The sequence below is a fragment of the Carassius carassius genome, chromosome 27 (genome assembly GCF_963082965.1).
Source record: "Carassius carassius chromosome 27, fCarCar2.1, whole genome shotgun sequence".
NCBI lineage: Eukaryota > Metazoa > Chordata > Actinopteri > Cypriniformes > Cyprinidae > Carassius > Carassius carassius.
Window position 1 is genome coordinate 31,481,230 of NC_081781.1, and position 13,694 is coordinate 31,494,923.

Consider the following 13,694-nt stretch of genomic DNA (forward strand, 5'->3'; position numbering starts at 1 on the left):
GTTGATTTTAACGTTACAACTAACGTTAAACAACATTATTCACAGAACACTTTGTATTTGAGGTAGGAGTAGACTAATTCAGCTGATGAAATGGCAGATTGCTGGTTTTCAGTTTGATCATTAGTTTTATTGTATTTTTAAAAACTAAAAATTTTTAAAAAATTTTCACATTTTTTAAATTTTATGTTGTGTAAAACAGGCAAATGATAACTAATTAGCTAATGTGAATTCAATGTGCCATTGATACCCCAGACAGCAGACGACTCCGATCCGGATCCGTTTTCAAACCGACAAATCCGCGTTACAGTCACATCTGTTTCACGGCTGTAACACGGATCCAGCCCAGGTGCAGTTTCAGCGGGCGGGAACTACAGACGCAGAGCGGATCCGGATCATGTCCGTGAAAACGAGCGTGCATTTTTTTTTTTTCTTTTTTTTTTCTGGAGTTCAGAACAGGTGAAGACGTCACAATGGTCAAGGAAAATACAGACTGCTCGCTCTTATCCTCAAAAACCTCACCAAGGTACACATCTCACACCGTGAGAACAAACTAAATCAATGTCTTATTATGCTGTGTAACTTAACGTTACTCGATAACGTAAAGGTTTGGTGTTTTTATTGATCCTTAGATCTGTGTCAGACTGTGTCAGACAGATCTCAGCTTATCCGCAAAGCAAGGGTAAACAAATAACTGTTTGAATAGTACAGCATTTTCTTTACTCAAACGCTATGTCTGTAAAGGCTAATGTCTTTGTGTGTTTGAAGACTGAAGTAGTTTTTTGCCATCTAGCCAATATACTTTTGTACGTTTTGGATATCCTGTGCATAAGCGCTTTATCGTTTATATCATGAGACATTGGCCAAGTTTACTAAACAACAAGAAAAACTAAGAGCCCATATAGCAACAATAAACGTTATATAGCCTGTAAAAGGTGATGATAGCATATAATGCGTTGCACTTGCCTCAGATGCGGACAAAAGATCTCCTCATTCGCCGGCCAAAGACCTTGTTAACTCCATTTGAGCTTGTTTTATATAGCCTAACGTGTCTGATACAACACAAACACTGACGACGCAGTGTTTAATTTTTGACCCCCACCCCCCTTGTATTTTAATAGAGTGTGCCATGAAACTGTTTTATTTTTCAACAACCATCAGACATCATGTTGTGTGTATTTGGTTGCTTAAACTCAACAAACTACGAAAAATAACTCTTATATAGGCTAAAATAGCCTACTCGCGAGGTGGCTTGATACGCGTGAGGTTTGGATGTGACTGCGAGGGCACATAGCCTATAATACAGCATGTGGAGCGCGCGAGTACCAAATGGCTTAAAATACTTAAAAGGTGTGCAAATTATAAATTTTTGTGACAATGCAACAATTACCCGATTAGTCAAGTCAAGTGACAGTTTTGTCAGCTGTCCCGATCGAAATGCGAGTGAGTCTTGTATCGCAGCGTGCAGCAGGTCGCTGAAGTGCAGACAAGATGCGCGATGTGAAGCGCGCTCCGAGATAGTTTATGGTTTCGAATGACTGATTGAATCTTGTTTGTGTGGATTTATTTTATTATTTAAACCTACAATGAAATCTACTATGTTGAATAAATGCAGGGATTTACCTCATAAACTTGAAAGCTGTGAGAATTATTAAAACCACAGAAATGTAGTACCTGATTAAATAAAAATAAAAAAATTCCACAACTTTTTCAAAAAACGTTTTTAGGCATGGAAATTGACATCATGACCTTACAGACCCTAAATGCAACTGATGCATGCTCTTAAAATCACTTAAACTGGTCCAGCAATGTGATTGCGCGAATGTTCCGTTACCTCTCCCACCTGTAATCACATGCCGGATCCGTTACCCCGCTTTACCTCGCAATTTACAAATTAAGCACTGACTAAGGCCTATGTTATCAGAGGACTTGCCAACATGAAGAAAACGTCCAGAGGTCTGCAATTATACATAATTAACAAATGTTTAACTTAATTACTTAATTTAAACTCAAGTTCTTTTAACTCTTTCTATAATTTTTTTTAAAGATCGCTGCGTGGTAATTATAGTGAGCTAGCAACGTTTAAGTGCTAACTCTAAAAAAGGATTAACGTTAGTTCACTTCTAAATTAAAATTTCCTTGTTTTTGAGGAAAACATTCCAGAGTTTTTCTCTATAGTGGACTTAAGTGGTGTTTTGGCAATCCTTATCCTGTTTTACCATAGCTTTGCCATCATGCACACAGGTTGAGGTTTGTGGTTTATTGTAACAAATTGTACAAACAGATGAACATACCTTTTGATTTCTTATCTTGTTTTCAGTTGTTTGCGTGTAGGCCTATGCTGTTTGATCTGTAATCCGTGCTCTGTAGCTTTGTCTGTGGCTCTGTTGTCTGTGGTCTGTTGTCTGGTGAGAACTGTTTGTGCTCCCCCTACCTGTGGCTACCACTTCCTGTCATCTACGCACCCTTATATACAACCATGTGCATCTAATCAGTCACCCAATGTCCAAAATACTGCTATAAATATATCCAAACAAAATAAAATATTATGCAAACATAAATGGCTCCTACACACCGGCCCCTAATTGTCTTATATAACAAATAACAATTACTAAAAAATAATGAAAGGAGCCATATACATTACACACACTTTTTTTGTTTGGGCCAGAGGTGTCCAGAACACGACACATGGTGGGATCTGGTCTTTACCATCAGTCCTTCTCAATCTCAGTCTCTTTAATCAGACATATCTTTGTTATTGGTCTTTCCAATATATTGTTTTTTGTCTGAAGCCGAACGGTACGCACAAGCCCTTGTGCATCTGCTTTCGTCTCCAGTATTCTGCCCATTAACCAGGAGCCTCGTGGTGCAGTGGAGTCAACCACCACGACTATATCACCTGGAGCAAAGTTCCTTTTTACCTTTGACCACCGCTGACGTTCTTGGATTAAAGGTAAGTACTCCTGTGTCCACCTTTTCCAGAAGAGGTCTGCCATGTATTGCACTTGTCTCCATCTGCGCCTTAGGTATAAGTCCTCTTTTACGAAGAGTCCAGGCGGTAGTATTGGCTTGGTTTTCAACAGAAGAAGGTGGTTTGGGGTGAGTGCTTCCAGGTCCATTGGGTCCTTACAATTGCTTCAACTTCACAAATTAAAGTTTGCAATCCTTCATCATCCAGAACCTGTTGGCTAAGAACAGAGTGCAGTACATTCCGAACCATGCGGATCAAACGCTCCCATACACCACCGTGATGCGATCCTGCTGGGGGGTTAAAGTACCTTTTTATTCCCTTCTGGAGCATAGCAGTCTGGATTTTGTCCTGATTCAAGGCATTGAGTGCTTCTCTCAGTTCTCTTTCAGCTCCAATAAAGTTTGTTCCATTGTCTGATCTTAAAGACAGCACTTGACCTCGTTGACAAATAAATCTTCGTAATGCATGGATGCAGGAATCTGTGTCAAGACTATATGCGATTTCAAGATGTACTGCCCTGCTTGCCATGCAGGTGAAGATTACGCCATATCTTTTAACAAGACTTCTCTTAACAAGTCCTCTTTTGATCTCTATAGGACCGAAGTAGTCTACTCCAACATTTGTAAATAAAGGCTTGTCTGGTAGAATCCTTTCCAGGGGCAAGTCTGCCATTTTCTGTTCTCCAACTCTTCCCCGCTGTTGTTTGCACACAACACAATCTGTTATGATCCTTCTTGCTGCCGAGTTAGCTTTGATAATCCAGTATTTTTTACGGAGTCGAGATAGCATATGATTTCTTCCACCCTGGCGAAGTTGTTCATGGATATGTCGTAGCAATAGTGTGGATATGTGCAGGTCTTTCGAGAGAATAACTGGATGCTTGGCCTCTTCAGGCATCGCTAGTCTACTCAGACTACCACCTACTCTCAGAAGTCCATCATCCAACACCGGGTCCAGTTTGTACAGATGACTGTTTCTTTTAACACCATTTTTACCGGCCTCTAGCATAGATAGTTCTTCTTCAAAGCTTTGTCTTTGACTGAAAGAAATAACTGCACATTCTGCTTGCATCAGATCCTCTGGCTTTAAACACTGTCTTTGGAGTGTTGCTTTAAAAGCTTGCATCTCCTTTAATTGGCTGGACTCATCTTTAAAGTTACTCACAGCAGTCTGAATCTCCTTTCTTTTTCTTGTCAGCAGTAAGATAGTTGTTTTTACTTTAAGTAGCCAAGCTACAGCTGTCATCAGACTTCTCCATGAAGAGAAATAACTTATCAGAGAGCTGGTGGGGTTCAATGGACTTTTAACAATGAGGTTACTTGTGATGTCTTGCTTGACTTCTGGATCATTGGCAGACATTGCAGTTTCCAAATGAGGTTTCTGCCATTCTCTGTCTGGTTGATAGAGAAACTCTGGTCCCTTGATCCATCTTTTGCAGCTTAAGAGGCGGTTTGCTGTTAGCCCCCTAGAGGCTTCATCTGCCGGATTTTCCTTGGTGCTAATATATCTCCATTGTGACACATCAGTGATATCCCTTACAAAGGAGATCCTATTTGCCTGTTTGGTTTCGTTGTTGATATATTTCAGCACTGTTGTGCTATCAGTCCAGAAGATGGATTTGTTCAGCTGAAGCTGTAATTCCTTCCGAAGCATTCGGTCAACCTTGACAGCTAGAACTGCAGCTGTGAGCTCCAATCTGGGAATCGTTACTTGCTTTAATGGTGATACTCTTGCTTTCCCTATCATGAAAGCAACATGCACCTCCTCGTCGTTGTTTTACAGTCTAAGATATGAAACCGTACCGTATCCACTCTCGCTTGCATCTGAAAAGTGGTGCAACTGTGCATTTCTAATTTGACCAAAGCTTGAGGGCTTCATGCAACGGTCCACGCTAAATTCTGTCATCTTGTTCAGATCTGCCAACCATCCTGTCCACTGATGAGAAACAGTTTGGGGTATGTTTTCATCCCATCCGAGGTTTTTTTTACAGAGTTCCTGCATAATCAGTTTGGCTGGCAGAATAAATGGTGCTAGGAATCCTAAAGGGTCATATACAGAGCCAACCACGGACAAGATGCCACGTCTGGTATATGCTCGTGGCTGTGCAGTTATTCTGAACATGAACACATCTGTTTCAACGCACCAGTGCAATCCTAGTGCTATTTCCTTTGGCAGGTTGTCCCTGTCCAAGTCTAACTCTTTTGTCTCTTTAGTTCTGTTTTCTTGTGGAATGGATGCCAATACTTTACGGCTGTTGCTGATCCACTTTGACAATACGAAACCTCCCTTTTGGCAGAGAGCAGTCAGGTCTCTTACCATAAGAACAGCATCCTGTTCCGTTTACATGGATTTCAAGCAATCATCTACGTAAAAGTTGTTCTATACGGTGTCTGTAACCTCTGCTGGAAAGTGAGCTTTGTTATCTTCAGCGGTCTTTCTTAGTGCAAAGTTTGCACAACTCGGTGATGACACTGCTCCAAAGAGGTGTACTTTCATCCGGTATTCGACGAGATCCTGCTGCACATCACCTTCAGGCCACCATAGGAATCGCACATAGTCAATATGTTTTTCTGACACTTTGACCTGGTGAAACCTTGCTTTGATATCAGCCATCAGGGTAACCGGTTCCTGTCTGAATCTGAGGAGTACTCCGATGAGTGAGTTGGTAAGATCTGGACCCTGTAGCAATTGTTCATTGAGCGATGTTCCCTTAAAGCCCGCACCGCAGTCGAAGACCACCCTTAAGGTTCCTTTCCTTGAGTGATACACCCCGTGATGTGGGATATACCAGAGTTCCCCATCATTACGATTCAGTTGATCTACTGGTATCATTTCAGCATAGCCGTTGTCAAGCATATCTTTGAGAAAAATTGTATATTCATTGTGAAACATCTCATTTTTACCAAACTTGCGTTTCAGGCATTGGATGCGCGACTCTGCTATGCAACGGTTATTTGGCATGCTGGGATTTTTTGGCTTGAAAGGTAAGTCTAGGCAGTAGTGACCATCTGTCATTTTTATTGAGTGATTCACAATATCCAAGAATTTTATCTCTTCTCTGGACATTTCCTCTGTTTCCTTGCTGGTTACTTCATTGAAATCATGATTGTATTGTTTAACCAGTAGCTTCTCTAGATTCACAATAGACATTCGATTGACAGCAGCAACAGGGCAGCCATTCTCATTCCTGACGTCGTTGTCTCCTCTCAAGGGACCATAGATGACCCACCCCAGTAGGGTCCTCACAGCGTATGGTCCATCCCCTTGGCTATTGACCACCTCCCAAGGTTCCAATACCTTAGAAGCATTTGTGCCAATGAGCAGGTCAATACCGGCGTTTATTTCATGAATCTTGACATCCTTCAAGTAAGGCCATTGAGTCAGGTCTTCTTTTCTTGGAATGTTGAGCTTGGAAACAGGCATGGTCTTTTGTGTAAATACATTGGACAGTTGTATGAAATCATTTTTGTCCAGGCTTGATACCTCTAAAGCTGAGATATGATGGCTGGTCACAGGTTTCTCTTGGTTCATGGTACGCAGAAGAATACTAGCCTTTTGTCCTCTAACATTCAGTCTTCTCATCAAGTTTTCTGTGCAGAAGGTAGATGAGCTTCCATGATCCAAAAATGCATACGTTTGCAACACTGTGTCTCCCTTGGGAGTCTTTACTTGTACTGGAACGATAGAGAAGAGACAGGCCTCTTCACCGGCCCCATTATGCCCACATGTATGAGGTGAGAGAACGTCATTCCTCCCAATTGATTTCTCATTCAGTTCTGTATTCTTTCCAATGTCCTTTTGTTCAATGTGAAGTATTTCAGGATGATTTTTATTGCACAAGTCACATGTCAAACGACTATTGCAGTCTTTGCTCATGTGTCCTACCTTCAAACATCCCCTTTTCTTTAAGAAGTCTATTTTTTCCCTGTGCATCTTTTTCGCACCAATGTGTGACCACCTCGATCACAGAACAAACAGCAATTTTGAGAGTTAGTGGCAGATACATTCTTCATTCCATTTGTTGTCATTTTTTTCTTGTTTATCAGTTTCTACAGGTGTTACAGTAGTTGCAAAACTGCTTCCTCTTGGTCTCGGCTTTTCTCTTGCTTTGACAAAAGTGAAGCTTTTGACAGATGTAATTGTCTTAGCATCCTGGATATTTCCAAAAAGTGGATCTGACAATATCTTCACTTCTCTCGCCATGAAGTCTACCAAGTCAGAGAAACTAGCTCGGCATGCAAGTTGTTCTTGGAGTTGACATGCCCTATTCCTCCACTTGTCTCTGACCTTGTAAGGCAGTTTCAGAAGAATGGTCTTCATACTGGAAGCAACATTCAACACCTCCATATAGGTGAGCTGTTCCATTGCATTGCAACAACCTCTCATGAATAATGAAAATGCTTGCAATGCTTTTACATCCTCTGACTTGATCGCTGGCCAGGCAAATGCTTTGTCCATGTATGCTGTGGCAATCTTATGTTCATTACCAAAATGTTCTTTAAGCAGATCTTTTGCTCTTTTATAGCCCTCAGCTGAAGGCAAATGTTGACAGCTGTGGACTAAATCTTTTGGATACCCTCTGGTGTATTGCTCTAGGAAATGCAGACAGTCACTGTAGTGATCGGTCTTTCTTTCCACTCCTCTCTCAAATGCCCTGATGAAAACTCCATATTGCAATGGATCACCATCATAAACAGGAATGTCTCTTGGTGGTAAAGTAGAAGAGAGATTTTGTTGAGTGAGAAGAGCTGTGATGTCACTTTGCCTTTGAATTATGTGATATATATCACCTTGATTATCATCATTAAATACAGGTTGTTGTGTTAGATGAGTCATATCCTGAGCTCTAGCAGATAGTCCATCAGCTCTTTCCTTTGGTCGAACAACCGGTTGCTGGGAAGAAGATTCAGTTCCCATCCGCACATTCTGTCTTTGTTGCACTTGATTAGGTAAATAGGTCTTTGCATGTGGATTTAATTTGACTGACGTTTTCTTTTGAGCAGTTCCTTTTCTCAAATACGAGTCCATCCCATCAGATACTCGAGCTGTTTCTTGGTTCTATTGATTCAAGTACATTAATTTTTGCATTGGTTGCTGCCAGTTCAGTCTCTAATTCCAGTTGTTCTTTCTTCCTTTTCAGTTGTTCTTCCTGTGTCTCAAGGTCATGCCTTTTCTGCAGAGCAGCAACCCGTTCCATGAGAGCAGCCTTTTCTGCCTGAGCTTTAATGCGAGCAGAGGATGTCGAAGATGCACGTGTTGAAGAACTTGATTTGTGGTTTGATTTAGGTTTTGACACATTAGAAAGACTGTCATCTGGTCCAATGTCATCTGTGTAAACAGTGTAAACTTACACTTTCAGCAATGGTGTGTTTTTTATGCCACCCAACCTCTGAAAACCACACATTTACATCTTGTATAAAACCATCAAAAGTTTCCTTTTTTTGTTGAAACCAGTGATTTTGCTTTTCAAGTTCATTTTCAGGCAGTGGTAACTTCACCAAGGACTCATGGTTTCTTTTGGCTTCATCACAGATGTCGATTAATTTAACCAAGTTAGATTGCACTTCATTTGCATTCTCCTTTGATTTCATGAGCTCTTTCAGCAATTCCATTAACTTCCTAGCTTGTTTACATTTCAAGTTTTTTATTTTCTGACAGTTTTCAATGAACATTTTCAAACCTTTAGCAGTATGTTTAATAACCCTTTTTTCTTTTTCAGAATCCAGTGCAACATCGCCATCTTGTGACCGAAAGTCAGACATGACAATGGACATATTTGTTTCACTTTTAGCTGATCCAGTAAACCCCACGGGAATTACAGAAGGTTTCAGACCGCTGATATTGTGAGGACAGTATGTGCTTCAGTCAACGTCCATTAATTCAGACATAAAGTCCATTAATGTAGCTGTTTCTGGTTTATCCAATAAAGCTTAATGTTGCACATACCCCTCTATGGAGGAATTATTGAGTCAGATTATAAACTAAAAGTCTAAAACTAAAAGCCTTAAACCAAATCTAAAAATCTAAATTTGAAACTTAAAGTCCAAGTCGAAAATTAATTTGGTATTTAGGATTGGGCATTTGGTATTTAGGATTGGGCATTTTCTATTTAGGGTTGGGCATTTGGTCATTTAGCCATTTAGGATTGAGGATTGGGGATTTGGGGATTTACGATTGGGCATTTGAGGACTGTATGCAAATTAGGAGGCGTGGCCCAAATACTGGAGGCTGGGTTTGAAATGGCTGGGGCGCAGAGGCACCTTATGGACAGCAGAGGGAGCTCCCAGTGCTAAGGAGCACATTGTAATGAAAGTAATTTAATTGTAATGTAATTCTGTTTCTGTAATGAAACAGAGCGAGTGAGCGGCTTGAGCGAGGACTGTGTGATAACTTCAATTTAATGACAGCTTTGTAACATTTGTGGCCTCAGACACAAAGTCACCAGTGAAAGGAGGGCCATCGGTCTGACGACGAGAAAGCAGCAGACAGTGCAGCAGGTAAGATGCTAACATTAGCTACTAGTTATATAAGCTGATATTGCTAACATGCTTTAGTAGGGTATTATTATATTGGGATATGCTGTTTTGTTTTCTTTAAACTGTGGTTAACCCCTCTGACATTAGTAGATACACTCCTTTCACATTGCCACTAGATGGTCTTGTTTCTGTTTTTTGGTTTTTTTTTTGTGAGAGAAAAGAAATTAGGCTTGTTCGACTTGAACCGGCGCTGCACACTGCAAGACTGATCGGTTTATGAAATCAAAGTACTCGAGAGTGATTCAAAAGCATAAGGAACGTCTACTCTCTTTGATGTCATATGTCGTGTGTGTATGTATATACTCAGACCGGCCCGTCTGGCACCAACAACCATGCCACGCTCAAAATTGCTTAAATTAACTTTCTTTCCCATTCTGACATTCAGTTTGGAGTTCAGGAGATTGTCTTGACCAGGTCCACACTCCTAAATGCATTGAAGTAACTGCCATGTGATTAGTTGATTAGATAATTGCATTAATGAGAAATTGAACAGGTGTTCCTAATAATCCTTTAGGTGAGTGTGTATATACATACACACACACACGACATATGACATCAAAGAAAGTAGACGCTCCTTATGCTTTTGAATCGCTCTCGCAGTACTTTGATGTCATAAACCGATGTCTTGCAGTGTGCAGCGCCGGTTAAAGTCAAACAAGCCTAATTTCTTTTCTCTTACAATCTTTATAAAATATATATAGGCTATATAGCAAAAAAAAAAAAAAGATCATCTAGTGGCAATGTGAAAGGAGTGTATCTACTAACGTCAGAGGGGTTAACCGCAGTTTAAAAAAACAAAACAGCATATCCCAATATAATAATACCCTACTAAAGCATGTTAGCAATATCAGCTTATATAACTAGTAGCTAATGTTAGCATCTTACCTGCTGCACTGTCTGCTGCTTTCTCGTCGTCAGACCGATGGCCCTCCTTTCACTGGTGACTTTGTGTCTGAGGCCACAAATGTTACAAAGCTGTCATTAAATTGAAGTTATCACACAGTCCTCGCTCAAGCCGCTCACTCGCTCTGTTTCATTACAGAAACAGAATTACATTACAATTAAATTACTTTCATTACAGTGTGCTCCTTAGCACTGGGAGCTCCCTCTGCTGTCCATAAGGTGCCTCTGCGCCCCAGCCATTTCAAACCCTGCCTCCAGTATTTGGGCCACGCCTCCTAATTTGCATTCACTCCTCAATCCTCAATCCTCAAATGCCCAATCCTCAATCCCCAATCCTCAATCCTAAATGATTAAATGCCCAATCCTAAATACCCAAATTCCCAATCCTAAATCCCCAAATGCCCAATCCTCAATCCTAAATGGCTAAATGACCAAATGCCCAACCCTAAATAGAAAATGCCCAATCCTGAATACAAAATGCCCTATCCTAAATACCAAATTAATTTTCGACTTGGACTTTAAGTTTCAAATTTAGATTTGGTTTAAGGCTTTTAGTTTTAGACTTTTAGTTTATAATCTGACTCAATAATTCCTCCATAGCCCTCTGCCTGCACGTTGTCATTCGGAGTTTCCAATCTCCGTCAATGTTCGGTTAATTGGGAATGACGGCGTCCAGTTGATTGAAAGAAAACAATCCGTTCTGCTGAAAACAATCTTTATCCAGTTCCAATATTTTTACAGGCTCAATTTTCACTCATAGAGCAAAGTTCTCACTTATGTTTTGGCAATCCTTATCCTGTTTTACCATAGCTTTGCCATCATGCACACAGGTAGGGGTGAAGTTTGATACGCAAACACACAAAGATTTTCCAGAGATTATTGCAGTTGAGGTTTGTGGTTTATTGTAATAAATTGTACAAACAGATGAACATACCTTTTGATTTCTTATCTTGTTTTCAGTTGTTTGCGTGTAGGCCTATGCTGTTTGATCTGTAATCCGTGCTCTGTAGCTTTGTCTGTGGCTCTGTTGTCTGTGGTCTGTTGTCTGGTGAGAACTGTTTGTGCTCCCCCTACCTGTGGCTACCACTTCCTGTCATCTACGCACCCTTATATACAACCATGTGCATCTAATCAGTCACCCAATGTCCAAAATACTGCTATAAATATATCCAAACAAAATAAAATATTATGCAAACATAAATGACTCCTACAAGTGGGGTTCAATAGTGGAAAGATCCAAATTGCAGCTCCAGTGCAGTCTCAAAGGGCTGTACACGATCAGCCGAGGAAATGCTTGAATTTTTGATCTGTTTCCAACGGAACTGCACAGAGTACATGTGCACATTGCAGAGCTATGCAGCACGTCCTGATTTTGCTGAGTTAGATGTGTTCCTAGGTCAACATATTTTGTTGACCCTGGAACAACATTTTACTCCAAAAATGTATTCTTGACCATATCCCTACACCTAAACCTAACCTTAACAATGAGTAAATCCCTAGAATCAGAGGAAATGATAGATGAATGACACTGATGTACAAGCACCAAACAGAGATTTTAAGTGTAAACTTCACAAAATCTATAAACTGGTTCTTCAAATCTGATTGGTTAATCACAATGTTGTCCCACGATCATGTCTCACTTGGTAAAATCAGGTTCTGCAGCTATGCAAGACAAGCGTTTGAGGACAAACCCAAATAATGTCATTCCTTTTTTTTAGGAAATGATCGATCGTTTCGCTAGATAAGACCCTTCTTACTCGTCTGGGATCATGTTTTGAAGATGCAATTTGGACCCCACTGAAGTCCACTATAAAGAGAGAACCCTGGAATGTTTTCCTCAAAAACCTTAATTTCTTTTTGACTGAAGAAAGAAAGACGATAATTAAAGGGAGTAAATTATGAGTTAATTAATTTAGAAGTGAGCTAATCCTTTAAGCCTGCTTGCATTTATTTGATCAAATCTAAAGTTAAAAGTAATATTGTTAAATATTATTACAATGTTAAATAATTATTTTCTGTTTGAATGTATTTTAAGATGTAGTTTATTCCTGTAAATTTTCAGCATCGTTATTGTAGTCTTCAGAGCATGATCCTTCAGAAAATATTCCAAAATGCAGGTTGAGGGCTGGATTTATTTTGGTACTCCATTATCAATAAAAAAAAGAAAAAAATGCTGCTTAAAATTTCCTGGAAACATTTTTATGATTCTTTGGTGAACAGAAAGTTCAAAAGAACATAATTTATTTGAAATATATTTTTGCAACATTATAAATGTTTTAATTCTATCAATTTAATGGCTATATGCTGAATGAAAACAGTCATTTCTATTTAATAAAACACATATCAAACATTTGAATGGTTGTATATCATGATTTTTGAATATATTAAAGAGTATAACTGTTTTAAATATTGACCATAATAATCAGAAATGTTTGTTGAGCAGTAAATCATCATATTATTCTGATTTCTGAAGATCATGTGACACTGAAGACTGGAGGAATGATGCTGAAAATACAGCAGAGCATCACAGAAATAAATAAGATTTCACAATATATTCACAAAGAATATAAATATTTTAACTGATGATGTCTTTTAAATTTTTCATTAAAATATTATTTATGTGATGGAAAAGCTGAATAAATAACTTTTTATTCATCAATAAATCCTAAAAAAGTATCACATGCTACCCCCCCCCCCCCCCCCATTTTTTTATTAAATAAAAATTAAAGAAGAAAATAACCGAGCTTTGATCAAAGCAATAAATAATATTTTGAAGTATGTTAACATAGAAAACCATTATTTGAAATTTTTGAACTATTACAGTTGATCAGATAAATGCTGGCTTGATAAGCAAGAGACATATTTCAAAAATATTAAAAATAGTAATGTGTCCAAACTTTTGACAGTACCCTTATTAAGCAGACAGAACGCTCTCAGGGGCATCCTGAATGATAGAAACAGAGAGGGACATGTATTACATTATATTGTTTGGTATGTTTTAATTTTTATATTTATAAAATCTTTGCCAAAAGATGCTTTTATTTCTACTAACAGTATGCTCCATTTTTATTGAGTAAATGTATTGAGATATTGTCCAGCAACACTATATAACAATCTGTTTCAATTTCAGGTTCCAGAGCAGGGACTGTCAAATAGTAAGGTGAGTCCCCCTTTTTTCTATTTCAGTGGAGGTTAAGTTATTAAAACTATTTGAATGCTACAATGTATAATTGAGTATTGATAATATTGAGTGCCTGATAATGTTACAACTAGTGCTGCTCAAAGCA